The following is a 27,865-nucleotide window of genomic DNA, read 5'->3' on the forward strand; positions in this document are numbered from 1 at the left end:
GTGAGCCATTGAAGAGTTTAAGCATGGGACTGGCACAATCAGAATTACCCTTTTATTTTTTTTAAATTCTTTTTAATGTTTATTTATTATTGAGAGATAGAGAACAGGAGAGGGGTAGAGAGAGGGGGAGACACAGAATCCGAAGCAGGCTCCAGGCTCTGAGCTGTCAGCACAGAGCCCAATGCGGGACTCGAACTCACAAATTGTGAGATCATGACCAGAGCCGAAGTCAGTCACCCAACCAGCTGACCCACCCAGGCGCCTCTCAGAATTACCCTTTTAAAAGATCATTTGGGGTACAGTATGGAGAAGTGGGACCGGGTGGGAGACTGGCAGCTCTAGACAGATAGCAGGGAAAACAAGACACTGCAGTACCCTAGTTACCAGAAAACGTAGCAATGCAGATGTTGAAAAGTAGATGAATGGGAAATATTAAGGTAAAAAAAATAAATAACATGAAGACCAGTGGTTAATAATGCATGTAGAACACCACCACCGACTGATAAACAGCAAGTGCACAAAAAAATGGTAGCTGCCACCAGTGTCACGGATGCTGGCAACGGAGTTAGATGGCCTTTGAAATCATATTCACCCCTAAGAGTCTATGTTACTTTGGAGACCTGTGTTGTATGTTCCCAGAAAAATTCTTTTCCACTACTGGCCAAACTATCCTATACAAAAGATTCATTTTTTACTCATAAGCTCTCTGCACTAGAACTGCTCAACTGGGCCCCACTACACCCCAGTCATAACATGAAATACTTATTAGATGTTCTCACGAACAGGGTTCCATGGCCAAATATGTCCAAGAAACACTGCATTATGTATCCTCTCTCTTGAAGGGTCATAAGGCACGTAAACACAAAGGCCCTGAATACTAACTCTGCAGTAAAGAAATGCATTTCACTTTAGCTATCATTTTGTCAAGGATCCTTTTTTCAACTCCAGAGGACATTTATTACATTGTATAAGAACTAAAGTTCAATGAAACAGTTTAGGAAATGCTGCGCTAAGCTGCCTTACAGATTTTAGCGGAATGAAAAGATTATAGGCAACTCTATTCTGACCACCTTCCAAAATGGTTGGAGTTTTACACACATTATGGCCTTTCCCTTTTAATTTAGTCCTACTAAAAATGACATTAAATATCACCATAAATAGCAATCCTCTGCCTCCCAAATTACTGCCAACCAAGTGTGCTTTGCTTTTTAAAAAGGCCACAACTTTGTCAGCTGATAATGAGCAAATTCTAAGCTACTTACCCTTCAGGGTACAGCAATAATTTTTAACACAGTTAAAAATGACAAAGATGTTCAACTGTGCAGATTGCACGTACTTTCACTTTCCTCTCTTAAATGAATTGATCACACCACTAGTGAGGAGGATAGGTTTTCTTAACATTGGGCAAAGAATCTCACTTCATACAGATCACTGGACAATTTGCAGCTCCTGAGGAAAGGGTGAGCAATAACAGAAACTGTGAAAACCTTCAGTACAGTAGTCCCTCCTGATCTATAGGAGACACGTTCCAAGACACCACTCGCGCCCTGCCCAGGAGATGCCTGAAACTGCAGATAGTACCAAACCCTATTTACAATTCATTTCTTCCATACACACACACCTAAGATAAAATTTAATTTATATAAATTAGGCGCAGTAAGAAATAATAATAAAATAGAACAATTATAACAATATACTGTAATAAAAACTATGTGAATGTGGTCTCTTTCTGCCTCAAAATCTTATTGCTCTGCACTCACCCTTCTTGTGATGCCGCTAAATAAGATGCCTTCGTGATGAGCTGAAGTGACGTGAGGACAGACATTGTGATAGGGCACTGGGCTACTACTGATCCTCTGACAATAGTCAGAGGAGGATCATCTGCTTCTGGACCACGGTTGACCATGGGTAACCGAAACTGTAGAAAGCGAAACCACAGGTAATGGGTGGGACGACTTTAACTCTAATAGATTTAAGCCAGTGACATCATACAAAATATTCCATACTCTGATATCATTCCCTATGAGTCACTGAGGCATTCATCGAAGCACTGGTCAAGATCACTGTTTATAGCTCATACCCATGAATGTACTTAAGATTAATTCTTAGGGGCGCCTGGTGGCTCAGTCGGTTAAGCGTCTGACTTCAGCTCAGGTCACGATCTCATGGTCCGTGAGTTCGAGCCCCGCATCGGGCTCTGGGCTGATGGCTCAGAGCCTGGAGCCTGCTTCCGATTCTGTGTCTCCCTCTCTCTCTGCCCTTCCCCCGTTCATGCTCTGTCTCTCTCTGTCTCAAAAATAAATAAAAGTTAAAAAAAAAATTAAAAAAAAAAATCTTTCCTTTAAAAAAAAAAAAGATTAATTCTTAAATCTGATCTGTAACAAGATACCGTTGATTTTAAATGGAGAGTATTCATCTAATGAGGACACCTTATGTACCTTGGACATGAAGATCTGAACCTTTAAGGTAAACCTATTCCACTGGAAACATTCAAATGCAAAGGTTAGCCTAGTCCCTCTCTCTAAACTGCACCTGAAGTTTATCCATTAGAAAGCTCTCACAGTATAAAAGTACACTGAATTTAGAAGTAATCTGTCTGCAGACAAGTAAGGACTTAACCCAAAACAGAAAATACAACTCTCACACTGAAAATGAGCACAAATGTTGCCTCACTGTTATCAGGTACATCACTGCTAAAACATGGAGAAGTGTGGGAAGGGTGCAGCAAATTTCGCAACCTGGCAAAAAATTTCTGCAGGCAGACAGACTTTTTTTCTTGAACCATTTTACAATGCTGTCTTCCTGCTTACTTCAAAGAAAATGTTACCAGGTGACTACAAGCCAAACTGACAGTCCCACTTCAACTGACAACTTCTACAATTAGAAAAACAATTTTTTTAAGTTTATTTTGAGAGAGAGAGAGAGAGATAAAGTGCAAGCAGGGGAGGGGCAGGGAGAGAATGCCAAGCAGGCTCTGTGCCATCAGTACAGGGCCTGATGTACAGCTCGATCTCACAAACTGGGAGATCATGATCACAAACCATGAGATCATGACCTGCGCCAAAATCAAGAGTCAGACTGAGCCATCCAAGCACCTCCAGAAAAAGTTTTAAATGACTATAATGTAAATCTTTCTGGACTGAAAGATAAAACTGGTTGTTCTGATTTTAGTAATTATTGCTATTTGGCAAATACAGAAAAGTTCTCATCTCATCAAAATCATTACCACTTAGCACCCAAGAATGAACAGAGGCAATCAGGAGACAACCTAACTCTGAAGCAGAAGATGTTACTGCTTTGTGCATTCATAAATAATACAGGCTAATAATAACAGAGATCCACTATAAATCAACTCCTAAATCACAACACCACAACTAAATTAGGTTATTTCTTTCATGTCACGTGGTTGCTCCCCCATGTAGAAATCTTACTGTACATGAAAGAACAGACGATTACAAACGACCTTCTCATTGGGGAAGCTTTAACAGGCTGACAGATTTTATGCTGTTCTAAAAGGAAAGGGATGTGTTCCCTCACTTACTAAGGTCCACTTGGTGACAGGCACCTACCATATGCTGCTGTATTCATTTTTCATAACTACTCTGTAACAGAGGTATCATTACCACTACTTTACATAGGAAGAAACTAAGGCTTAGACAGGTCAAGAATCTGACCCCGAGCTCACACAGAGGGTAAACGCAGACAGAATTCTTTCCCAGGTCTGACTCCAGCATCAGCAACTACACTACCCCCTCCCAAGGGCATTTTTTGGCCAAAGTATTTTAAATCCACTTCTTCCTATGATTAATCTACTTAAATTATGTTAGGTACTTTGAGTCACTGGGAAAATACTAAAATGACCGTGTAGCCTTCCTAACTAGTCACAGCACATGCATGAAAAACTGAATAAACAAAATGAAAAGAGACTGGAAGACATCAGATAACTCACAATAAGTCTGCTTTGAGCACAAGAAACTGAATGGAAAAGAACAACTTGCTGGCTAAGGAATGTTCTTCCTAGGTTGTATGCCTGAGGCTGGAATAAACCTCAAGAAGGTCATTTGTATCTTTAATAATGTCCTCTGCCATTCTCCTTCCTATGAATGAGGCAAACTTGTCAAAATATAAAAGGGCCTTAGAGTCATCCCTATCATCAAGCCAATGTTTCCACGGAAGAGGCAATACTGTCCAGTGGAATGAGACTGGTCTGGGAATCCAACAATCTGGGTTACACCTGGCTCTCCCCTTGCCAAGCCAAGTGACCTTGTCAAGGTCATCACACTCTAGGGCCTCAGTAAAAGAGTACCTGCCTGAAAAAAACTGAAGGTCACTTCCTGATCTAAGATGCAGGAATTTTTCTTTTCTCATAATATTTTAAGGTGTCAAGAAAACACAGTTTAAGAGTAAGGGTTCCACAAATTTTGTAGGAATTAAGAGTTATAGACTTAAGTTTGAATCTGAGCTCTGCCACCTTGTGTGACCTTGAGCAAATTACCTAACCCTTCAGTTTCTTCACACACAAAAATAAAGGTGGTAATAGTGTCCACCACATACAGAGTGTGGATAATATATACAATACATTTATACCCTAGCTGGTGCAACGTAAGCACTCAATAAAAGTTAGTAACTAACTATATCATTCCTGAGCTTGATTCATAGATCCTTAATGGCTCAGTACCTCTGAACTAAAAGAGATATGAATTTCAAAATTGCCTCAGAGACACCTAGCATGGCTCCTCATTTCACTTTGCCTCTGCATCTCTGTAAATGAGGTTAAGAAACCCTGTATCTTTTCTAGTACAATGAATCAGTTTTGACCAAATGGAAAATATGTACACATAAATAACAGAATTATGTTATAAAAATTTAGGTAACAAGACATGAACACAGTCTGTTAAGTATTAAACATTAGTATGTCTGCTTAGAAGACACAGCTGATGTTCTCAAGTTTTTACCATAAACTCAGACCTACTCAGACCTCCTGGGATTCCAGATTTTTAGGGTGGTCCATTCCAGAAGATAACAAGGCCCAGCAACCGGCCATGGATGTAAGGAGTTAATGGGAATGAAGGTGATCACCGTTGTTGAAGGGAAGGTAATTAAGAAATGCTTGCTGAATATGTGTATATTTGTTTTTGCAACCTTGTCTAGACTTACTAAAAAAGAACTAAGTCATGGATGCTGTAACATTCTTCATATTTGGCTAACTTAATGACTGAGCCAAATGAAGCTTGAGATGACCAATGTACAAAATATGGCAAGCCCTAATTCCCCTTGTATTTTAACTCTATCTCCTACACTGCAGTGTAATTGCAAATAAAAGGGAGGAGACCCTCACCTAATTGCATTAAGTCACAAAGTAACTCAGACTACCAAATCATTGGTCTCCCCTTGAAACCTGAGTTATTTAAAGATTTCCATGCAAAATTGGGATTACAAATATTTTGTTGTATCCAGTTTTAATTTTACACATCATTCAGGATAAGCATATACTAGAATCACTATCCCACGGTTTGAAGAAGGCACTAGGCTTCTGGACAGATCCCAGTGCTTGGAGACAAACATCTAAAGTACTAGTGATATTTGAAAAAGCTCCCAGGTGAGTTCTTTATATACTTGGTAGTTCCTCACTCCTTGACATTAATCACTTCCATATATAGAAAAACTATGTCAGCAATATTCTGAAGACTGGTTTTAAAGAATGCAGATTCTTAAACTTTCTGTACATACTTTCCCCTATTATCTACCTGGCTTCAGAAAAACTCCAACAGTTTACTTTTTAATCTTTCTCTACACAATAAAAAACAAGAGATATGATTTAAATATCTAGTTGAAGAACCTAGATTCTACATGGCTCCTACCCTGTGGTCTGAATCTTTGAAACAGTACAACAAACTCTTGTTAATTATGTTCTCCTCACTCAATATGCTCCTAATTCCCAGCAATCAAAGAAAGATGATCCACTTTGAAATACAATGCTATCTACCAAGGGCACAATGTATACACTGTATGTTAGCTAACTTGACAATAAATTATATTTTAAAAAATAAGAATTACTAAATAAATAAATAAATAAATATAATATAATATAATATAATATAATATAATATAATATAATATAATGCTATCTGGAAGTTTGACTAGTCAGGTTTATACTGATAACACGACACAGCAGATAACACTACAGGCTTTGCCACTGGGCAACTTGGATATGAATCTCAGTTCAACCACACAGACACTGGACAAGCTACACAACCTCTCTGATCCTCAATTTTTCTCATCTGCAATATGCAAATGATAATGCCTACATAATAGGAAATATGTGCCCCAAAATGTCAATTCCCTTCCTCTACTACTTTCCTCTTCTCTCTTGAAAATGTTGCATTCACAAACTGACCACATTTGAAAACCGGAAAAGTTTCTCGAAATTGGTATAAAAACAGATTTATAGCATCTATCTGAAATTAGAGAGGACCACCTAACATAGACAAGGAAAAACAAATTAGGAAACAGAGAAGTTTAACACAAATGGTTTCCACGATCCCTAAACCTTGGGAAATGCAAATGTAGAACAATTCAAGTCATAACAATAAATCGGAAAATGATAAAATACCTCCAACAAGCTTACTCTAACAACTCTTGATTAGAACAAAAGTTTTGTGAAATACAAACCAGAAAGTGTTGACAAGTCCTGTTACTCAAAACAAGATGCAAGGAACTATGTACTAGTTTATTCTCAAATCTGCTTATTTCTTTAAAAAAAAAAAAATTTTTAAGTGCACAGGAAGATGAGTGTAATTTTTGGGTATATATAAAAGAAAAGAGGGGCGCCTGGGTGGCTCAGTCTGTTATGTGTCTGACTTGGGCTCAGGTCATGATCTCACAGTTCATGAGTTCCAGCTACACATCAGGCTCTGCACTATTAGTGTTTGGGATTTTCCCTCTCTTTCTGCCCCAACCCCACTTGCATGCACTCGCTCACGCTCTCCCTCTCTCTCTCAAAAATAAACTTTAAAAAAAGAAAACAAATAAGTCAAGGTCCAGGATCTCTGTTAAGCTCTCTTCCACTAAAGAGATACCTACCAATATCTATTCAAATAAATACCAAGTATCTAATATCTGCCAGCAAGAGTAGCTTTAGAAACTCAGCCCTGACCTATATCCTTCCTAATACAGGAAAACTTTATATAACAACATTACAAAATTAGCCGCATGGTCCTGAGACCCAATAATCTAGAATTGCTCCCTTACTATAATTCCCAATTCTGCAAATGTTCCCCCAATGCTTCGCACTTCCTCATTCTTAAAGATGTCACTACCTCATGCCCCTGCCTCTTAGACTTGAAGGCCCAGCGCACTGGTCCAATAGGATCCACCTCTCGGGCTGGGTCTGTTTATTTTCTCCTCATATCACATCCTAGGATCCACCTCTCGGGCTGGGTCTGTTTATTTTCTCCTCATATCACATCCCAGGTCTGGTAACTCTGAAACCTCGGTTTCAATGCTATCACTCTCCAGCAAAATTCTTGATCTCATCCTATCCTTTAGATAGGTCCCTAAGGCCCAGATGCCTTTTTTCCTATACCACGCCCTCAGACCTGACATCCATGGACATCAAAGTCATTCACAAACTGTGTTAAACTCCAGTCTATCTTAACTATAGAGAACAAACTGATGGTTACCGGGGGGGAAACAGGTGGGGGGGATAGGTGAAACAAGTGATGGAGATTAAGGAGTGCACTCCCCGCCACGAGCACTGGGTGTTGGGAATTGTTGGATCATTACGTTATACACCTGAAACTAATGTAACACTCTATGTTACCTATGCTGGAATTAAAAAACAAAAACAAAAACACCTCCAAGTCTAGCACTCTTGGATCTCAAAGACCGTCTCAGACCCTAACTCAGGTTTCAGCGTTTCCAAGCATGGCACCCTTGGGGCTTGTACGCCTCTCTATAATGGGCCACGCATGTTCCACGGAGTGTACCTCTGGAGTTAGGAGTGCCTCCCACTCCGGGCCGTGCACAGGCTATCCCCACAGTACCTGCCAGACCATCACCCTGTTTCCCCCTTAAGGTCTCTAGGCTCGCCCCCGGCCTCCACCCCAAGCCTGCACCGGACGGGGTCACCGCCCTGCCGTCCAAGCCCGAGACGCGCGCATCCCCGCAGCCTCCGACTCCTTCATCACCCCCCAGGCCCGAGCCAGCGCGACCAATAAGGTGCCAGGTCCGCGGCCTCCCCGCCACCGACCAATCACGAGCGAGCCCCCCCGCAGTCGCCTTCCGCCAATGGGAGAAAGCCCGCGGGCCGGGCCGACGAGGCGCACGGACCCCAGGAGCGCGACGGCGGCGACAGCGGCGGGCCTGGCGAGAACACAACATGGCGGCGGGCAGGCCGGACCGAACTACAGCGGCAGCCGCGAGAGGGAAGTGAGGTCTCCGCCGAAGGCGGGAAGCGCTGCCCCTCCCCCCGCCGCCGCTCGCCTCTCACCCTCCCTCCCACAGACGCTCCCGCACACTCACACGCCTCTGCTCAGGAGTCCAGGGAAGAGCAGGAGCCGCCCCCGCGCTCCTGCGGAGTCAGGCAATGCAGAGGCCTGGGCACAGCGGAGGGGAGGGGGAAGCGTGCGTCACGGAGAACGGAGCGCGCGCGAAGCGGGGGCACAAACAAGATGGCGGCCACGCCGTTTGCACCGTCTCCCCCCACCTTCCCCTCCCCCTCCCTTGGCGCCTTGACTCCCAGTATCTTGAAGTGCGCAGAAGCTGGGTTGTTTGAAATCTCGCGAGAATTAGGAAGGGGCGACGACCTGGGGAGGCGGAATGAGATCAGAGAGCCTTCTGACCCCACCCCCTTCTAGGGGACCCGGAGGCGTTGCCTGGTGACTTCCACAGGGTGTTCTATGCTTGGCGTTTGATGTGGTGCGCACCCTTGAATGTTAGGAAATACGGTTTTTTTTTGTTTTTTTGGGTTTGTTTAATTTGGAAGGAAAGAGCTGGGGGGACGAAGGACGACACGGGGATGCCAGATTACGTGCGCCGGTAAAGAAGATAGCTACCAGTACCATAAAAAGGGATTTAACACCAAAACTGTAAAAATGATATACTCGAGTAAAGAACAGCACATCCCAAGAATTGTCGCTGGTAACCTTACGTTGACATAGACACTGCTTTTCTCATTTAAATGCAGTTTAAAACTTCATCAAGACGATTGAAAACCCCAGTTGCAATGGGCATTACATCTTTTTAGCTCTTTCATCTCCGCAACCACTTGGTCCCAAGGCGTTAGTATTTCTGTTTTACAGATGATAAAACTGATGCTCAAAGGGTTAAGTGACTTGATCAAAGTCCCACAGCTATTAAGTGTCAAAACTCAGTGTGAGTAGCTCCAAAACTTGTCTTTTATTCACCAAATACGTATGGAATGGGACTATCTACATTGAACCAATGGGTTAGGTGTAAGCACAGAGACAAATGAAACTGCTGGTGCTAGTGGTTACCTTAAATTTTATAAATGACCTTGGAGCCTTTCTGAGACTTGGGTTGCAGGGGTCTTCAACAATATAACCAACACACTATTATTATTTCTTCCCTTTGAGTGTATGACCCTGGTGATAAAGGTGTTGAGCATACTGGAATAAGCCCTTGACTTGAATTCAGGGAAACTGTTTTCAGATCCAACCTGAATAAATCTCACTTCAAGCACTCAATAAATATTTGATGAATGAATGAACAAAACCTAACTAGCTATACGACACCTGACTTCACTGAGTCTCAATTTCTTTGTCTGTAAAATGATCTAATTCCTGTCTCCTGGGAGTGTTGGTTGGGGAGATTGAATGAAATAGTGTAAGGGAGAGTGCTTCACAAACTGCAGAAGTGTCATAAAGAAGTTAGCGATAATGATGACATTTTCAGACATGAGAAATGGCATTAAAAATTCAAAACAGAGATGGGGCGCCTGGGTGGCTCAGCTGGTTGACCATCTGACTTCCACTCAGGTGATAACCTCACAGTTGGTGAGTTCAAGCCCTGCACCGGGGCTCTTTGGGTTCAGCACAGAGCCTGCTTCAGGTCCTCCGTCCCCCACCCCCCACCCCCTGCCTCTCTGCCCCTCCCCCACTGGCCCTCTCAATCTCAAAAAATAAACATTAAAAAAAATTCAAAACAGAGAGACCCAAAATAAATACTATGTTAAAATGGTACAGAGATGAGCTCAGCTAATGGGAAAAAGCTAAGTGAGTCTTTCTACAAATACTTATTAAGTTAATTATTGCATATACTTTGTTGCAAAAGATGTAAAAATGTGTAGGAATGAGCACAAATTAGTATTATTAGATATTGTTATAATGAAGTATTGACACACACATAGGGGCTTCAGTCAGTTTCCCTCCAAGAGCCTGGAAATCGTTGCCCTCAGAATTAAACTAATAAGAATTTACATAGTGGAGGAAATCAGCCAAAGGTGATTATAAACATATTTAACTACAAGTAGGGCTCAAGCATTGATCTAGCAGATTTGCAATCCATAAGCTGTCCTGGAGAGAGCTTTCTGTGCCAGATATTAACCCTTTAGTTGCTAATTTGTGAATAGTTCCCAGGAGTGGGGAGTTCTCAGGAGGCTTGGGACAGCAGGCATTAATCAGTACAAAACCATTTCACTATTTTGATATTATAACTGGTACCAGTCATACTGGTGCACAGGCTGAATACTAGTCCTTGTTGTAGACTATTATTATCAATATTCTCTGCCCCTGCCTTTCTAAAACCCTGCCTATCTGGTCTGTCTGTCCCTGGGAGATTATACTTCTCACACTAATGTCATCAAGCTTGGTGTTATTTTGATCAATGAAATATGAAATGACATGAGCCACTTCTGAACAGAAATAAATGGGCCATCTAATGATTCCACCATATTGTTTTTCTTCTGCCATGAGAGCAGCATGTCCCAAATAGAACTGCTTCTCCAAGGTTGGTCCCAGAACGAAGATGTGCAGAGCCACAGCTGATGTACATGACCTGTAATGTAAGGTGAGTGAGAAATAGGGGCGCCTGGGTGGCCCAGTCGGTTGAGCGTCCGACTTCGGCTCAGGTCACGATCTCACGGTCCGTGAGTTCGAGCCCTGCGTCAGGCTCTGGGCTGATGGCTCAGAGCCTGGAGCCTGCTTCCGATTCTGTGCCTCCCTCTCTCTCTGCCCCTCCTCCATTTATGCTCTGTCTCTCTCTGTCTCAAAAATAAATAAATGTTAAAAAAAATTTTTTTAGAAATAAACCTTTGTTGTAAGCCACTGAAATAGGTTTAGTTGTTTGTTTCCGTAGCATAACCTAGCTAGCCTAAGCTGACTAATACAACCCTAAAATTAGCTATCTGAGGCAGTAAGCCAAGAGTTTCTCTACAAACACGATCAAAAAGCAAACCAAACTCTGGGCCAGGTCATACAGGAGGAATCTCACGAAAGCAAATGTGATTGTAATTTACTAAATAGATGCTTAGTCAATCTTATCAACCAATCATTCTATATCCTATTTGGAGAGAGATTCTGTGAACCAAAGGGCTTAATCAGCCATGACAGCCCAAAACAGGGCAGTCACAGAGGCAAACTTTAGCATTGCCCTTCTACGCCCTGCCTCAGTCAAGCTGACCTAAGCGTTAGGATTTCCTTGTCCGTGTCATCCCTATAGTGGGTGAGAGTATCTCAGGCTGCCTCAGCTAAGAAAAGATCAACGTGCTTCCCTGGTGTGATTCTGTGCTCACCCAGCAAATGTCTCACCTGTGGGGATAGAATTTGGTGATCTGCTGCCTAGAGGATCTCAGTTCTTTTGATAATGACATTTTTCATTATAAATCAATCTATTGGATTCTGGCTTATGTAACTTCCAGTCTCTGTGAACTTAGTGGATACAGGAGCCCCCTTGAGAGATGATTCCCCTCTGTTTACTTATTAAAATCAGGGTTCTGAATTTATAAAGTTGAAGACCAGTTCTGGGATGTTGGTAAATTCCTTAAAGTTGTAGCACTGTAGAGGGACCTGTCTAGAGTGCCAGCTAGACTACCCTCAGCTATACCTCTCTATCTCCTTGTGTGCCTTCTGTGATCCAAAAGGGGTGCCTGGCTGGCTCGGTCGGTTGAGTGTCCGACTCTTAATTTTGGCTCAGCTCATGATCTTGCTGTTCATGGGATGGAGCCCCACTCAGGTTCTGAGCAGATAGAATGGACCTGCTTGGGATTCTCTCTCTCTACCTCTCTCTCTCTCTCTCTCAAAATAAATAAATAAACTTTAAAAAGAAAAGAAAAGCAGTAAGTGTTAAAGACAGACATAATTCACAAGCTGTAGGAGTTCAAAAAAGGGAGTGATTACTTCCACGTAGTATGAAACAGGGAGGAGTTCGGGAAAGATTTGCAAGGATGTGACCTTTGAAGGGGGTCTTGAAAAAAATGAGAACTAGGGGAAGAGCATGCCCTTTGTAGGTGGCCACTGGAGCAAATATAGGAAGCAGGAGATCACTTGAGGAAACATAGAGTAAGAGGAAAAGGAAGAAGAATCATCTGGAAAGTTACATATGGTCAGATTAAGGTTCTTGGGTTTTATTTTCTGCTAAGTAGAGTTAGTGTGGAGTTTTGTTTTTGTTTTTGTTTGTTTCACCACTTTAGCCATTTTTTTTTTTTTAATTTTTTTTTTTTTTAACATTTATTTATTTTTGAGACAGAGAGAGACAGAGCATGAACAGGGGAGGGTCAGAGAGAGAGGGAGACACAGAATCTGAAACTGGCTCCAGGCTCTGAGCTGACAGCACAGAGCCCGACGCGGGGCTCGAACTCACGGACCGCGAGATCATGACCTGAGTCGAAATCGGCCACTTAACCGACTGAGCCACCCAGGCGCCCCAAGCCATTTTTAAGTATATAGTTCATTGACATTAAGTACATTCACATTGTTTTGTAAATATCAGCACTGTCCATCTCCAGAATTGTTTCATCACCCCCTGTTGAAACTCTGCACCCATTAAACAATAATTCCCCATCCTCCCTTCCTCCAGCTCCTGGTGACAACTGTTCTGTTTTCTGTCTCTTTGCATTTGACTATTCTAGGTATCTCATGTAAGTGGAATCATTCAATATTTGTCCTTTTGTGTCTGGCTTATTTCACTTAGCGTAATGTATTCAAAGTTAATCCGTATCACACCAAAATTTCATTTCTGTTTATGGCTGAATGTAGTATTTTGTTATGTATATATAACACGTTTTGTTTATCGTTTATCCATAAATGGACATTTGGGTTGTTTCCATCTTTTGGGTACTGTGAATAATGCTGACTATGAATATTGGTGTACAATTATCTGAGTCTCTGCTTTCAGTTCTTTGGGGTATATACCTAGAAGTGAAATTTCTGGGTCATATGGTAATTCTGTGTTTAATTTTTTGAGGAACTGCCATACTGTTTTCCACTGTGGCTACACCATCTTATATTCCCAGTGATAGAAGTTTTTACAAAGGGATTGACATGGTCAAAACTGCATTTAAAGACAATCTGGCAGAGATAATAAGATGGAATGGGATTGTAAAATGACCACTGGAGACTTTCACAGTAGTGCAGGCAAGATACAATGAACTTTTGAATACATCAGTAGCAGTGAGAATGGAGAGAAGAGTGTACAAGTGCAGGGGTGACATTTCCAAGGTAGGATTGGAAGGACTGGAGAACTGATTGACTATTTCAGGGGAGAGGGGATCAAGAGGTGTTTAATATGACTTCTAGCTTTCACAGTTAGGAGGATGGTAGTCTCCAGATGAAGACTCCTGGACTTTTTCAGAGCATGGAGAAGTCACGGGTTCAGGTTGGAACAGGTAGAGTTTGAATTATACATGAGACATTGTAAGCTATAGGTGGACATTTGTTGTCTTGCCTGCTCAATGTCTTTGCCCTTTCAACTGAAATGGCACTGTACGTTTTTTCTTCTTTTAGATTGTAGAACCATCCTTCTTCATCTGCATGTAGTGCTGGGCTGGGAGAGTGTGTGGCCATGAGAATGCACTTTTCAGATCTCCAACTGGGAGAAGTGTAACTCCTCAGCAGCCCAGCTGCTGAGCTATGAAATCCATCACCCCTCACTCCCAGGCTTCACTCCCCATGGGCTGCTCCTGGCCACTGACAGCCCAGCAGGAATTTCAGGACAGGATTTTTTTTTTTTAGGATAAACGGATACTCTTCTGATGGGTGACTGTGGCTCAAGGACTCCTCAATGGCCTTGCCAGACTTTCCTTAAAACTACACTGCAGTCAGAGACCCTTCCACCTAGAACTCCTTCCTTCTCGCTCCTTCCTTCAGGGTTGGATTTGCATCACTATCTGGTGGTCCTCAGTCTCTCTCAGCTTCTGCCCCATTTTCTCTCACAGATGTTTTTCATAATAAATCCCTTGCATTTAATCCTGCCTCAGTATCTGATTCTCTGAGGATCTGAACTGGCATAAGGGGAAGAAGGATGGGCTATTTCCTTCCCCAGTGTTTCTTCCATATCCCATCAGCTGTAGGGATAGGCATGTGACCCAGTCTGACTGATCTCAATGATCCCCACATCTTGGCCCAGTGCCTCTTCAGTCTCTCAGTGTGATTCACTCTCAGACCATTAGTTATTTGGTCCACCTCACCCACAGGCATGGCTGATCAATTCTGAGTGAGGTCTCACAGCTCTGCTGCCTGAGGCCAACTAATTGCAAACGTATATTCTCTGGCTTCTGCAAACTTCCAGACCCTGATGACACACCTCCTCACAGAACATGAGCTCTGGCTTCCCGAAGGGGCCAATGAAGCAACCTAGAAGTACAGACTTCATTACCCATAGGGCACAGTGATCACTGGGAGACAACAGACAGGAAGTGGCAGGAGAGAACAATCCACTCTCTTTTCCTTCCTCTGATGGTCTGTTTTAAGGTGTAATTTCTCTATACAACCTGTCTAGAGACATTCTGCATGGCCAAGTAGGTGGACCTCTCAAGAGAGTAGCTGTGTCTGTTCACAGCTCATTGTGAAGAAGTAACAAACGTTTGCTTGCATTGCTTCCCATCTTTTCCTGCTTCCCCCTCCCCTCATTCTCACTGCCCTGGAAATGTGCGTCCACAAAAGCCTTTGGCACACAATCCCTTCTTCAGGCTTTGTTTTCTAGGAACCCTTGCTAAGACAGGTCACAGTTTCTGAACAGATGAGCACATGACCCAAACTAAGCTGAGCAAAGCCCTCTGAAAGATGTGAAGCACAGGTACAGTAGAGACAGGACGTTTCTTCTGGAGATCTTGAGCCATAAGGATCTGTGAGTGGCCATCATTTCTGCTTCATGAAGAGAGTCTGCCTGGGCATGAAGGGATCACTGAATTTTTATTTTATTTTATTTTATTTTCAATTTAAATAATTATATGCACTTAATGACTACACATTGGACAGCACAGACCTAGACTACTGGTCTGCTTGGGAAGGCAGTAGGGAATGTTGGCTAAAGCATGTGCTTTGGAGTCAGTCTACTCTGGGTTCGAGTCCCAACTCTAGTTCTTAGTGGTGTAAATTGAACAGGTTACTTAACCCCTCTGAGCTATAGAGGTGAAAGATGCAAAGAACAGTAAATGATATGTGATACCAGAAAGACCTGCAAAGGCACAAAAAGTCCATTGAATTTGGCAATTAGGAGACTGAGTAGATTAAGACAGAAAGTGTTAAAAGTGTGTTGGGGTGAAAACCAACCAGCAATTTATCTGTCTTTTGGACATCTGCTAAGTTTCTTTCCTCTGGAGGGGGATCCCAGGCAGGGAGAGACAAGAAACACAAAAATTTTCTCTTAATCCTGATGGCCCATGGGGAGTTGAGAACTGAAAGGCGTGTCCTAAAAGTAGGGCTCCAAAGTCAAGCCAGAAACACAGAATCAAACACTATCAGTCATTAGGTCTGGAGCCAAAGATGGGGTTGTCTAGACCAAGGAAGCCACAGGTAATGAACATCTCCTATACATCCCCTCACTACATAACACTTACTATGTGACTGGATTGTGAGTCCTTCGAGGTTCAGGGCCTCGTTCATCTTGGTATCTCCAACACCTAGTAAGTTCCTGGCACCATAGTAGGTGCTTAACTAACATCTGTAGAATGAATGAAATGTGAGTAAGTCAGTTGACTTCCTGATGCATGGTAGACACTCTATAAATATCAAGTACATCATCAGGGAAAAAAAACTCTGCAGTAAGAAGGTGGCCAGGGAATCCTTGTTGGCTTGGAAACAGTTGGAAAGGTCCTTAGCATATTGCCTGGCACAGAGGAATTAATTGCTTAACAAGTGGTCACTATGGTAATTATTATTAGTGGGTGGGGGGAGGTAAGGTTTTGTATAAGGATGGGAAAAGGCCTTAATCATAAGAGCTAACACGTATTTATCTAATTTAATCCTTAAGCCAGCTTGATAAGGTAGGTTTTATTAGACTAATCTTACAGATGAGAAAACTTAAAGAAGAGATGTGATTTATCCAAAGTTAGCCAGCTCAGAAATGGCAGAGCTAGTATGGAACTTGAGCTTACCACTCCAGATTCCAGGCTCCACCAACAAAGGAAGGAGCAGGATTCTCAAAAGTGGGGTTTAAGGAAGGCAGTTCTTGAGTCAAAATTTGCTTGTGATTTCAGGACACCTGGGTGGCTCAGTCAGTTAAGCATCCAACTCTTGATTTCAGCTCTTTGATCTCACGGTTGTGAGACTGAGCCCCATGTTGAGCTCCACACTGGGCATAAAGCCTGCTTAAGATTCTCTCTCTCCCTTTCCCTCTGCCCCTTGCCCACTCAACCTCTCTCCCTCTCTTTCTCTCTCTCTCTCTCTCACACACACAAAAAAAGTTTTCTTCTGATTTCTGTCTGTTCACATAAATTGTGATGCCTTCTTCTCCCTTCCATGCCCACTACTTGCCTTCTTGACAGAGTCCTCATCCCTCTACTGAGTTCACCTCTAGGCCACCCTTCTTCTTCCTATCCCATTCAACCATATCTGGGTTGACTTAAGGAAGTGGCTATTGAAATGGGATCAAAGGAGACTTTTGAGACTCTAGAGAAGAGAGACTCAAGAGAGTTTAGAGAGAGACTCTAAAGAAGAGAGACTCTAGGGGCAGCTGGGTGGCTCAGTTGGTTAAGTGTCTGACTCTTGATTTTGCCTCAGGTCGTGATCTCACATTTCGTGACATCAAGTCCTACATCAGGCTCTGTGCTTACAGTGCATAATCTGCTTGGAATTCTTTGTCTCCCTCTCTCTCTGCCTCCCCGCCCCCCTCACTCGCTCTCTCAAAACTACAAAAATTTAAAAATTAAAAAAAAGAGAGAGAGACTCTAGAGCAATTTTATAAACTCAACATTCCAGTAGACAGGCAGAAATTGGCAATGCAAAAGAGAATAGCTACAGAGGTAAATTCTTGGTGTTCTTGTGTCAGGTTGGAGAGAGGTTCACCTCCAATAAGACATGGGACATTGTAACTTTCCTTCAGAGCAAAGGAAGACAGGGAATATGGGTACAAAAGCAGGAAAGTTAGCAAAGGTTAGGATGATTCAAATCAAGAGTTAAGTTTTACAGCAATTGATGATGGCATGGTATAGGGCAATGTTTTTCAAATTGCAGGTCCTAACCGTTAGATCATGAAATCATTTAGAAATTTATGAGCAGCTTTATTTAAAAATGGAATAGAATTGAAAATTTGAATTAATTGCACATAGCAGGGTAAATACAGTGAAAACTGTTGTGAAGCTTTATTTCAGTTATTTATACAGCTACATGTGTACTGGTCACACATGTATTGAAGGTACAATAAAAAACGTTTAAACGCCACTGGTTCAAGATGTGACCATGGGAAAAGTGGCTGATTCCTAGAACTTTCTTTCTCTTCCAGATTTTTCCATGATGCTCATAAATTGGTCTTGCTTTGTGGATTGCTAATAGGCACCATAAAGGGCACAAGACTGATCACCTCTGCCAGAGCTTCCTACACAGTGGCCACAGCATCTGGGTTATGTGCCCCCAAATCAATCTCCCAGTCTTCAAGGCCACTCTTTCTTCCTGGTTTCTGCTCCTATTATTGTCCCAAGATGACTGCCAACAGCCCCCAAGGCCTTCCTGCTTCCTCATTCATTGCTAGCAAGGAAGAGACAGCCTGTGTGCCAGCCTTCTCAGCAAAAATCCTGAAATTCCCTCTGATTGGACTGGCTGATTCATATGACCACCCTGAACCAATCATTCTGGCCAGTGGGATTGACTGACTCAGCCCTGCTCTGCTCCCAGGGAGCCAGCTTCCTAGAAACACATGGATCCTAGAAAAGGGAAAATGGAGTCATGAGGTAATCAGCTAACGTCCAATACCTATGGCCTTTAAGGTGCCCAAATGAGGTGTAACTTTCAGTAGCATTTGTGCTGGTCATTTGCCTATTGCTCTAGCCTTTCAATGCTCTGCTTTGTACAGAAGAATGCCGGGCCCTGAAAACTACATTTCCCAGGCTCCCTTTGCCAACTGGCTTCCTGTCAGATTCTGCGAATGGGAAGTACAGGTGAAAAACGGTATGCCAGGAGATGGGACCGGAGCGGGACAGGCAAAGTCATTTCCTCTCTGCATCCACTGGAGACTCTGGCAGCAGCTGGTGGTTATGGGCTCGGAGACATTCAGCATTTCCAGCAGTGGTGGGTTACTGTCACGGGCTCTAGCAGTGTTGGTGGTCCTGGCCGGGGGGCGGGGGGGGGGGGGGCAGCAGTGGGTACCTGTGGGCTCCAGTGACCTCGAGCAGCTCTGCCAGAAGCATCATTTCAAAAACTAAGCTCGCACACTGTCAGCAACAAGTGCACTTCAGGAGCCAGGAATACCCTTCCATTTGATCTTCCAAGCCTGGTAGAAGCTTGCTGCACCTATTACTCTCTAGCCTGCCCCACCCTGCCCTTTGGCTCCTACAAGCCAACAGGTTTCTAAGCTGTCCTCTGGAATAAATTCCCTCTGTTCAAAATTCCAAGCACATTTTCTATTCTCTTGTCTTCACCTGAGCTGACATACTGCCCGGGCCATTGGATAGGCTGACTGCCTTGACTCATTTCCCAGTTGTGCCATTAGGAGTTGCGGGGCTGGGTGATGCCACAAGAGAAGCACACTATGCCCTCTAGGGGGCGCTGGGGAAGGAGCAAGGGCAGACCCCGGAGAAAGCACAGAGACTTCCCACTCCTTTTGCTTCCTCGCCTACCCCTATTAGAACTGTGAGGTGAGAACTTACTACTGTCTCCCAGGATAACTTGAATCTGTGTTATGATTGGGAGGGGTGGGCTCATCCTGACCAGGTGACAGTGCAGCAATGAGAACAGTTCGTGAAGGGGCCCAAAACAGAGGGGCCAGGACAGGGTGTCCTTGCTGCGGAGTAGAGTTGAGGAGAGGAGGATGGGCAAGAACTATTACTTCTGCTTCCTCTTTTTCAGAGGTGCTGGTTGAAGGAGGGACTCAGCCTTTCCTTTCCTGTCTTACCTTCTGTGAAGGGCTCTGTAATCAAAGCAAGAACACGGACTCTTCCAAAAGCACTTATCTTTGCCAATATGTAAAGAACCATTACTAAATGCTTGCATCTAACCTTCTGTGGGCTCCTGGTGCTACCCATGCCACTGTAGGGTAGCCAAGTCTCTGCAGGGACGAGAGCGGTAAGATGGTGAACGATCCCCAGAGGCCTCAAAAGGGCAGCAGGGTGGGGGCGCCTGGGTGGCTCAATAGGTTGAACGTCTGACTTCAGCTCAGGTCATGATTTCGTGGTTTGTGATTTCGAGCCCCACATCAGTCTTGCTGCTGTCAACACAGAGCCTGCTTTGGATCCTCTGTTCCTTGCCCCGCCTCTGCCCCTACCTGCTCACGCTCTCTCTCTCAAAAGTAAATAAAACATTTTTAAAAAGCGGCGGGGGGGGGGGGGGGGGAGGGACAGTAGTGCGAGCACACCATGTCTCTCAGAGGTCCCTTGCCATGGCCAGCAGTGTTTTGCAAGATGTGTCCTGCTTAAGTGTGATCCGTGACTGGAGACTCTAGTTCCAACTCACCTGTCTACCTGCCCTGTGATCTTGGGCAAGTCACTTAATCAAGCTCAGTCTCATTATTTTCATGTATTTTAAAAAGAACAGAGGGATAATTTTTTAAGTTCTTTTAAAATAAATTGTTTCAAGGTGGGGGGTGGATGTGATGGGAGAAATGATAGGTATTATCCTCTACACCTCACTTCTTGCCCATTCTCCCTGGGTTTCTGTGAGTATCAAATAAGACAACAAGCATGAAAATGCTCTGAAAAGGACAAAGTACCATACAAAAGCAAGGAAGTATTATTATCAACATAGTTGTTAGTTTAGAAAGCTGACGGCAGGGCACAGGCTGAGAGCCAAACAGCTGGAAGGCAGGAAATCTTAGCACCAAAGAAGGAAACTTTCTTTGTTCACAATCTTCCTGGAGTGGCACTTTCTTTGGAGCAGACCTGGCACTGGACTCCTCTGAAATGCTAAAGTGGGTCCAGGAAAGTGTTAAGGCAGTAGGTAGGGCATTCAGCAGCCAAAGACACTGGAGAAACACCAGCCCTGGTTTCTCAGTTCCTTTGTGATCCAACAAAGGATGCAATGGACAGGGGGAGGCAGACTATCAGCAGGGCTCAGGTTCAAAGTCAGGTACGTGTTGGATCCTCCTACAGGCTCTTTAACCAGTCACCAAGCTATTTCGGGAGCCAGGATGTCATGGCACTCTGTAACTAACGCTGAACTCAGTGGCCAACAACCTAAAATTCATTCTCTCTACATGGTGTTCAAAGCAAACATTGATCTGGAGAAGACCATGGAGATGGTCTAGTCAAACTGAGGTGCAGAGAGAAAGGCAGAGACTGACCAACATAACAAGTAGAGTCAGCCTCATTGGGCTGCAAGGTACAGAAATCTACCCAATGTAGCTGAAATATAAAGAATTTTTTCTTGTGAGGACTGGAATTGAAATGCCAGCAGGAATGAGGCAGCCCTAGGACTCACTGTTCTATTCATTCTCCCTCCCCTGACACCCTCCCCATCTCTGCACAGGGCTGCTCCTTTCTCCTCTTCCTACTAACCAGCTTCTGCTGCTTCTTGGTCTCTGCTCTGTCTTATCTTGGCTTGCACATGGCTTTACTGGCTGAGGCTCACTTGTCTCTGACCTCCCTACTCCAACTCCCTCCGCTACCTGACAGTTTCTTTCTGTTCCTTGGTCCAAGAGAGCCTCTAATTGGCCTGTCTCAGATTGTTGTGGTGGGCCATTAGTTAAAGGTCACCGGCTAATATTTGAAATGGTAACCCTTGGCTCTGGTGCTGGCCCCATTTGTTCAAGTCTAGAAGCTAAAGGGGCCAAGTGGTCTAAAGCAATGGGCTCAAAAGGGTTTGCGGTTTGGGCAGCTTTTCTTCCAAGTGAGTGTAAGTTGGGCAGGCACTGTGCCATCACTGGGACCATGTGACTAGAGCCCAAGGCTCCAGATATCCTGCCCAGAACTTTTTCCATAGAATTTGTCATTTCTTTGATTTATGCAGCAGACATGTCTTAGGGCTTGTTCAATGTCATTTGTAAAGATCTTCCTCCTCCTTCCTCTCCTCCTCCTCCTCCCTGCCCCAAGGAACTTATGGTATAGTGAAGATAAAGACAGGAGAATAATTAGAATACATGAGTGCTTTAGAAGAAGTATAAACAAAGTATTAATACCTACCGCTTACTGAGTAGTCTGTACCAATCACTGCAGATCACTTTACATACATGTTCTCATTTAATCTTTACAACTCCCCTGTGAAGTCAGCACCACATTTTCCACATGTGGAAACCAGCTCAGAGAGTGGTTCACAGATGATAAATAGCACAGCAGGGCTCTGATACCAGAGTCTGGTTTGCACTATGCAGCCATGCTGTTAGGGCACAGAGGACCACCTTGGCCTAGGGTGGAGGCAGGGATGGGTGGTGAGAGCAGTAGACTTTCAGATAGAGCTGAGCCTTGGAGCAGGAGTGAGCTTTCACCAGGCCAATGGGGGTGGGGGAGGGTCTTTGTAAACAGAGCCCTGTGTGTGGACAGCAAGATATGAGCACCGGAGAGTCTGGAGTGGGGGTGTGGACGGGGAGCAGGGCCAAGGACACGTTGCACACCCTTGACAGTGAGTGCCTCCCTAAGTTTGCACTCTGGGCACCTCTCTTGCTGTGCCTTCATCCAAGCCCTAGCAAATGCTAGCATGTGGAGTTGAGGCCACAAGGAGCATTGAGGAGAAGGATCTAGAAGACCAATTTAACACAGCCTATGAAATGCAATTACTAGTATCTGGGCCCTGGCACCTGAAATAGACTCTCAGGGCAGAGTCCAGATGAAAAATTCGGGAGGGATGAAAATCTCTAAAATAACCACATAAACAATCTTCCCCAGCCCAGATTCCCCACAGGGCTTTCTTCTGCCTGAATTTCAGGTGTTGTCTTGGATGTCAGTTCCTCTAGGAAGCCTTCTTGGTCTCCCAAGCTTACCTTCGGGTACTTGGGTTACATTTTTGTAATTGCCCTTTGCTTTGTCCCAGCACCAAACTGAATTCCCTGAGGGCAAGGGCAAGGTCTTACTCTTCCAACTCCAGGAGAGCTTTTGGCTCATAGTAGCTGCTCAGTAAAAGGTAGTCTGATGAAAGAATAGCAAAGAGCCTCCAAAGAGCCTCTGCCAAATCTTTTATGCCACGTGGATTTTTTTCTCCTTGTCTCTGTGGTCCTACCAGCCTCAACAACTGGAATCTTACACATGTTGGAGAAACCTTAAAAATCATCTAGCTATTGGGGCCCCCCGGGTGGCTCAGTCAGTTAAGCGTCCAACTTCAGCTCAGGTCATGATCTCACAGTTCATGAGTTCAAACCCCAGTCTGGGTTCTCTGCTGCCAGCACAGAGCCTGCTTCAGATCTTCTGTCTCCCTCTCTCTCTGCCCCTCCCCTGCGTGCGCTCGCTCTCTCAAAAATAAATAAAACCTTTAAAGAAAAAAAAAATCACCTAGCTATCTCCTTCCTCCTACCATTTACAGACGGGATGATTGAGGTCAAATTTTCAAGTATTTGCCAACAATCTCAATTTTGTGTCTGCAGCCACTATTTCTTCCCTGGACTCCAGACCCAATCAGCTGCTTCTGCATCCCGTATCTAGGACGCCCCACAGTGCCTGTGCCTGAACACATCCATAACTGGCCTCAGCACCTCCCCCAGTCCTGGTCCTCCTCCAAGCTTTCCCAATCTGGTGAAGAACATCACCACCCACCCTGTTGCTAGGGCCGAGATGTTGGGAGCCCCTTGCCACCTCCCGCAGCCTCCTACCACTAAACACCAAGGCCAGTGGTTTCGCCCACCCGAATCACAAAATGTCTCCAAATGCTCTCTGCCTCCTTGGTTTAAATGCCCCACAGCTCTCAGTGGGCCCCTGCAAAATCGCCCTCATTAACCCCCCCAATCTGCTCTTTCCTTGTTCCAAACCATGCTCCTCACTGCAGCAAGAATGACCCTTAAAAAATACTTCTTTATGATTTAACTCCTTTGCTGATAAACCGTCATTGGCTCTCTACTTAAAGCAAATTTAAATAATAATTATTGTTACTATAGCTAACATTTACGGAAAATTTATTATGTCCTAAGACCTGTTCTAAGGACCTTCTATATATTCACTCACTTAATCCTCACAACTATAAATAGCCCCATGGTACAGATGAGGAAACTGAGACTCAGAGAAGCTTTTTTGCATAAGCTCTTACCCTATCCTTGACTCTGCTCTGGTTGCTATTCACTTGAGATGGAGTACCTTGGGGGAGCATTCTAGCACCTCCCTTACTAGGTCAGGCCCTCCTAGGGCACATATTCCAGTTTGTAATTATGTATTATTTTGGTGTGGGATTCATTTGATTGACGTCTGCCCTCCTAACAGACTTTAAATTCTCTGTTTTTCTCATTGTTGAGTCCTCAGTATTTAACATGTAACAAATGCTCGCTTGATATTTGTTGAATGGGTCAATGAAAAGGGTTTTCAGTAGGAGAGTAGATGTGGACAGATTTGTTTTAGAAGGCTTTCTCTTGTGTGAAAGTTTGGAGGTGTTGAGGCCTCCACACCAAGTCACTGTCAGCAGTGGATTCAGGAGCGAGAGGAGGGCAGTGTGGACGAGGGGAGCGGCCATGGGGGACGGATAGCAGCAAATGAACGTGGGGAGTATTTAAAAGGTAGACTGCGCAGGCCCTGATAATGAACTGGATGGAGGTGAGGACGAGGGAGGAGTCAAGGATGACTCCCAGGCTTCTGACTTAAGCAACTGGTACCCTGAGCTCAGGTGGGGACTATCTGGGAGGAAAGAGGCAGGTTGGGTCAGCAGGGCAGGTGACCCCTAGACCAAGTCTATGGAACCATAGAAAAGTTCTCAAAATCTTCTTGCCCAAACTCGAACTTGGCCCTAGTATATTTGTCCAGCCTCATCTCTAACCTACCCCAGAGTCAGACTCAGACCACTGCTCCTCCCCTAAGTTCCACTCATCCTCCACCCAGACTTGTAAGTGTTGCCCCACTCCTTCACCCCTCTCTCAAACTCCACAGGACTCAGCTTCAAGGGCCTGCACCTCTCCTCTCTCCCCCGTGGTTAACAGGGCCTTGAGTGTTCCCAGGATTCACTGTGTCAGAAATGTTTCTCTGCCTGTCTCCCCTAATGACTGTTTTTCTCAACTGAATCCTCAGCACCTGGGACAAAGCCTGGCTCAAGGTTAACTTCAAAAAACTTTGTTTCATTGAATTCTTCCAAGGCCTTGGCTTTCTCGTATCAAGAGTGGGACCAAGAGTCAGGCTTTGAATCCTGATGCTGCTACTTCGAATTTGGACAAGTCACTTCTCCTCAAATCCTGTTTCTTCATGTGTGAAATGGAGGTGATAATAAAGTGGACGTAGAAGAGCAGCTTTGAGCGTTAATGAAATGCTGTATGTTAAGTGTTTGGTACAATGCCTAGAACATTGTTAGCTTCCTCAAAAATTTAGCTGTTATTTATTTTAAGAAAAAAAGATCCCATGGGGCGCCTGAGTGGCTCAGTCGGTGAAGCGTGCGACTCTTGATCTCTGGGTTGTAATTTCAAGCCCCACCCTGGGTGCAGAGATTACTTAAAAATAAAATCTTAAAAAAAAAAAAAAAATCCCACCTTAACGTCTGAGAGCTGCACGAACTGGAACCTTGGATTACAGGATTACAGTTCCCAGGATGGCCACACGAGGGAAGTGGTGAGCAACATCGGGGCTGACTCTGGCTCTGCTGTGCTATAAGCACCTGCTGTGGACCCAGATGGCCCGGCTGGGATTTCCGGGTCTTCCCGGCCCCTGAACAGGTGGGCGCTGGCCAGGGCGCTGTGGGAGGAGCCTCCGCAATGTGCTTGGCCCGCTCACAGCCGCCGCCGTCCCTTCTGCTCACCCGTTTCTCAGGGGACAGTAGTAGAGGGCAGCTGGGATTTAGGGTCTCCAGTCTGTCATTTGTCTCTCAAACTTGAGTATGATAATTTCTTCTCTATAGAAGTTTTTATAGTGTCTATCGTCTTCTCCATAGAAGTTTTAAATTTTATCGGTATTTTTCCTTTGGCCTCTAGCTTTCACCATGCTTAGGAAAGTCTTTTCCGTCTCTAGGATTATTTTTTTTAACGTTTTTATTTATTTTTGAGACAGAGAGAGACAGAGCATGAATGGGGGAGGGGCAGAGAGAGAGGGAGACACAGAATCGGAAGCAGGCTCCAGGCTCTGAGCCATCAGCCCAGAGCCCGATGCGGGGCTCGAACTCACGGACCGTGAGATCGTGACCTGAGCTGAAGTCGGACGCTTAACCGATTGAGCCACCCAGGCGCCCCCGTCTCTAGGATTATTAAAACATCCATTCATGCTTTCTTCTGGTACATTTGGTGTTGTTATATAAATATGCTCTTCACCTGGAATTTACTTCGGTGTACGGTAAGGACACAGCTTTCTCTCATTTCCTCAAATGACTTGCCAGTTATTTCACCCATTTGTTGAAAGTCCTATTTCCTCCATTTACCTGAAGTGCCATCTTTATAACACCCGAATTCCTTTGTGGAGTTGAATCCATTCCTCTACCCCATTTTGCTTCACTGATTCGTGTAGTCCTGCTTCAATACCATACTGCTTTAAGTACATTGACTTTATGTTTTAATATCAGGTAAGGCAAAATCTCTTTCCATTCCTTTTTCTCTAGATTTTTTTTTATTCCTGCATATTTATTCTTCCATATGCACTTAAGAATCAACCCTCCACCCAATCCTTTGTCCCTAGAGTCCCTAGAATTATCTGCAAAGCATACATTGGCACATTTGTCTAAGTTGTCATCAAATGCGCAAAGGGACCATGATTCCAAAGGGAGCCCCTGGTTTCCATGTCTCTGTGATAGGGAGCATGGGAAGAGCACAGGGGAATCTCAATTTCTCCCTCCTCTCCCACATCCTCACAGGCTCTGCTCTCCCCACCGTTCACCTCTACCATTGTTCCAGCCGTTTCCCTGGTCTCTGTCTTGTCCCTCCAATCTAATAATGCCCCTGCTGCTCCAGAGCATTCATGCTACAACACGGGCCCTAGTTCTAGGCGTGATGTAGATTAGATGATAACAAAAGCTTAATTAATGTGTGAATGGAATTGAGTCCTGGCTTCCCCTCTGGCCAGTTGTGGGATCCAGCTTCAGGTCTTCCACATTATCTGGTCACAGAAAGTTTTTTTTCCTCACAGCAGGCACTTGCGCAAGGCTTTTCTCCTCTCTAGGCTTCAGTTTTTCCACCTATACATTGCATTTGAGTTTGTAAGTCATTTCCTCATCTCCCACCATCTGACTTTCCTGGATCTGGTCCAGCAGGGAGTAGCGGTACCATGGTGCCAGTGATGTCCTGCGAGGTTCCCCAAAGAGGAGGAAGGATGAAAAAGTGCAGATATAAATGGTGGTGGAGAGGGGGACCAGTCATGAAGCCAGAGTGTCCGAGAGACGTGGAGAGGCTTGAGGCGTCCTCTAGACCCCAAACCCTTCGAGGCTGGTCTTGTTACCCTGGGTGGCCTGCAACTGGGCAAATCCAGACTCTCCCCATTCCCCTAGGTTCCGCCCACCACCAAAGGCCCTGCCCCCATTAACCCCGCCCCTCCAGTGGCCCCACCCGCTGGCCGAGGCCCCGCCCCCGTCAGGCCCCGCCTCCCTCTTCGCCTCCCGCCGGCCGGGGCTTGGGCTTTGCACCCGGCGGCGGCTGAGAACCGTGGCGGCTGCGGAGCCAGCAGCGCAGGCGGGCGGAGCGGAGCTGCCCGGCCCGGTGTCGGGCGATGCCCCCGTGAGCCTCTTTCGCCGCCCCTCCCCGCCCCGCGCCCCTACCCCCTCGGAGTCCGCCGCCCGCCTGGGACGGGGCCGCGCCCACCGCCGGGTCCGCGGGGCGGGGTCCCGGGGCAGCACCTGCCCCGCCTTGTGGAGCCGCCAAGCCCGGCGGAGACCCCTCCCTGTCTAGACCCTGGACCCACCTCCGGGTAAGTCAGTAGGCCTTGCTCGCTTGGGAGTGGACGTGGGGAGGGGGCTTCGGAGGTCTGGGGGACTACCAGCGGGGGAGGGGGGCTCGGGCCGTGAGGAGCCACGTAAGGATGTGAGTGTGCAGGGTCGGGGGGGGGGCGGGGCCTCAGGGGATCAGCAGAGTGTGTTTGATGGCTCTGGGGTGGGGGCTAAGGTATGAGAGGGGAACGTGGGGTGTTTGAGGAAACCTGGAAAATGGGGTAGAGGACCCCAGAGTCTTGAGTTCTTTGCTGATTCTCAGAGCACCTGGGGCCATGGTCTTCAACAGCATTGCCTCGCATGGC

The 27,865-nt window shown here is 45.1% G+C and overlaps 2 protein-coding genes across 4 annotated transcripts in view; one reads left to right on the plus strand and one right to left on the minus strand.

Moving 5' to 3' along the window:
* NFYC (nuclear transcription factor Y subunit gamma) overlaps positions 1-8,747 on the minus strand; it is a 67,115-nt gene extending 58,368 nt beyond the window's left edge. Inside the window, exon 1 of the mRNA XM_060626739.2 lies at positions 8,524-8,747. The gene's annotated coding sequence lies outside the window, so the exon portion shown is untranslated. The remainder of the gene's footprint in view (positions 1-8,523) is intronic.
* Positions 8,748-10,156: 1,409 nt separating this feature from the next.
* Positions 10,157-27,865, plus strand: part of RIMS3 (regulating synaptic membrane exocytosis 3) — a 52,201-nt gene continuing 34,492 nt past the window's right edge. The window contains exons 1-3 of one of the 3 annotated variants that reach the window (XM_060626746.3): positions 10,157-11,028; positions 17,899-18,343; positions 18,466-18,680. The gene's annotated coding sequence lies outside the window, so the exon portion shown is untranslated. Of the gene's footprint in view, positions 11,029-17,898; positions 18,344-18,465; positions 18,681-27,216; positions 27,542-27,865 lie in introns of those variants that run through there. The other 2 variants (XM_060626747.3, XM_060626744.3) reach the window with 2 other exon arrangements.

The sequence above is a fragment of the Panthera onca genome, chromosome C1, assembly GCF_046562875.1.
Source record: "Panthera onca isolate mPanOnc1 chromosome C1, mPanOnc1 haplotype 2, whole genome shotgun sequence".
Taxonomy (NCBI): Eukaryota; Metazoa; Chordata; class Mammalia; order Carnivora; family Felidae; genus Panthera; species Panthera onca.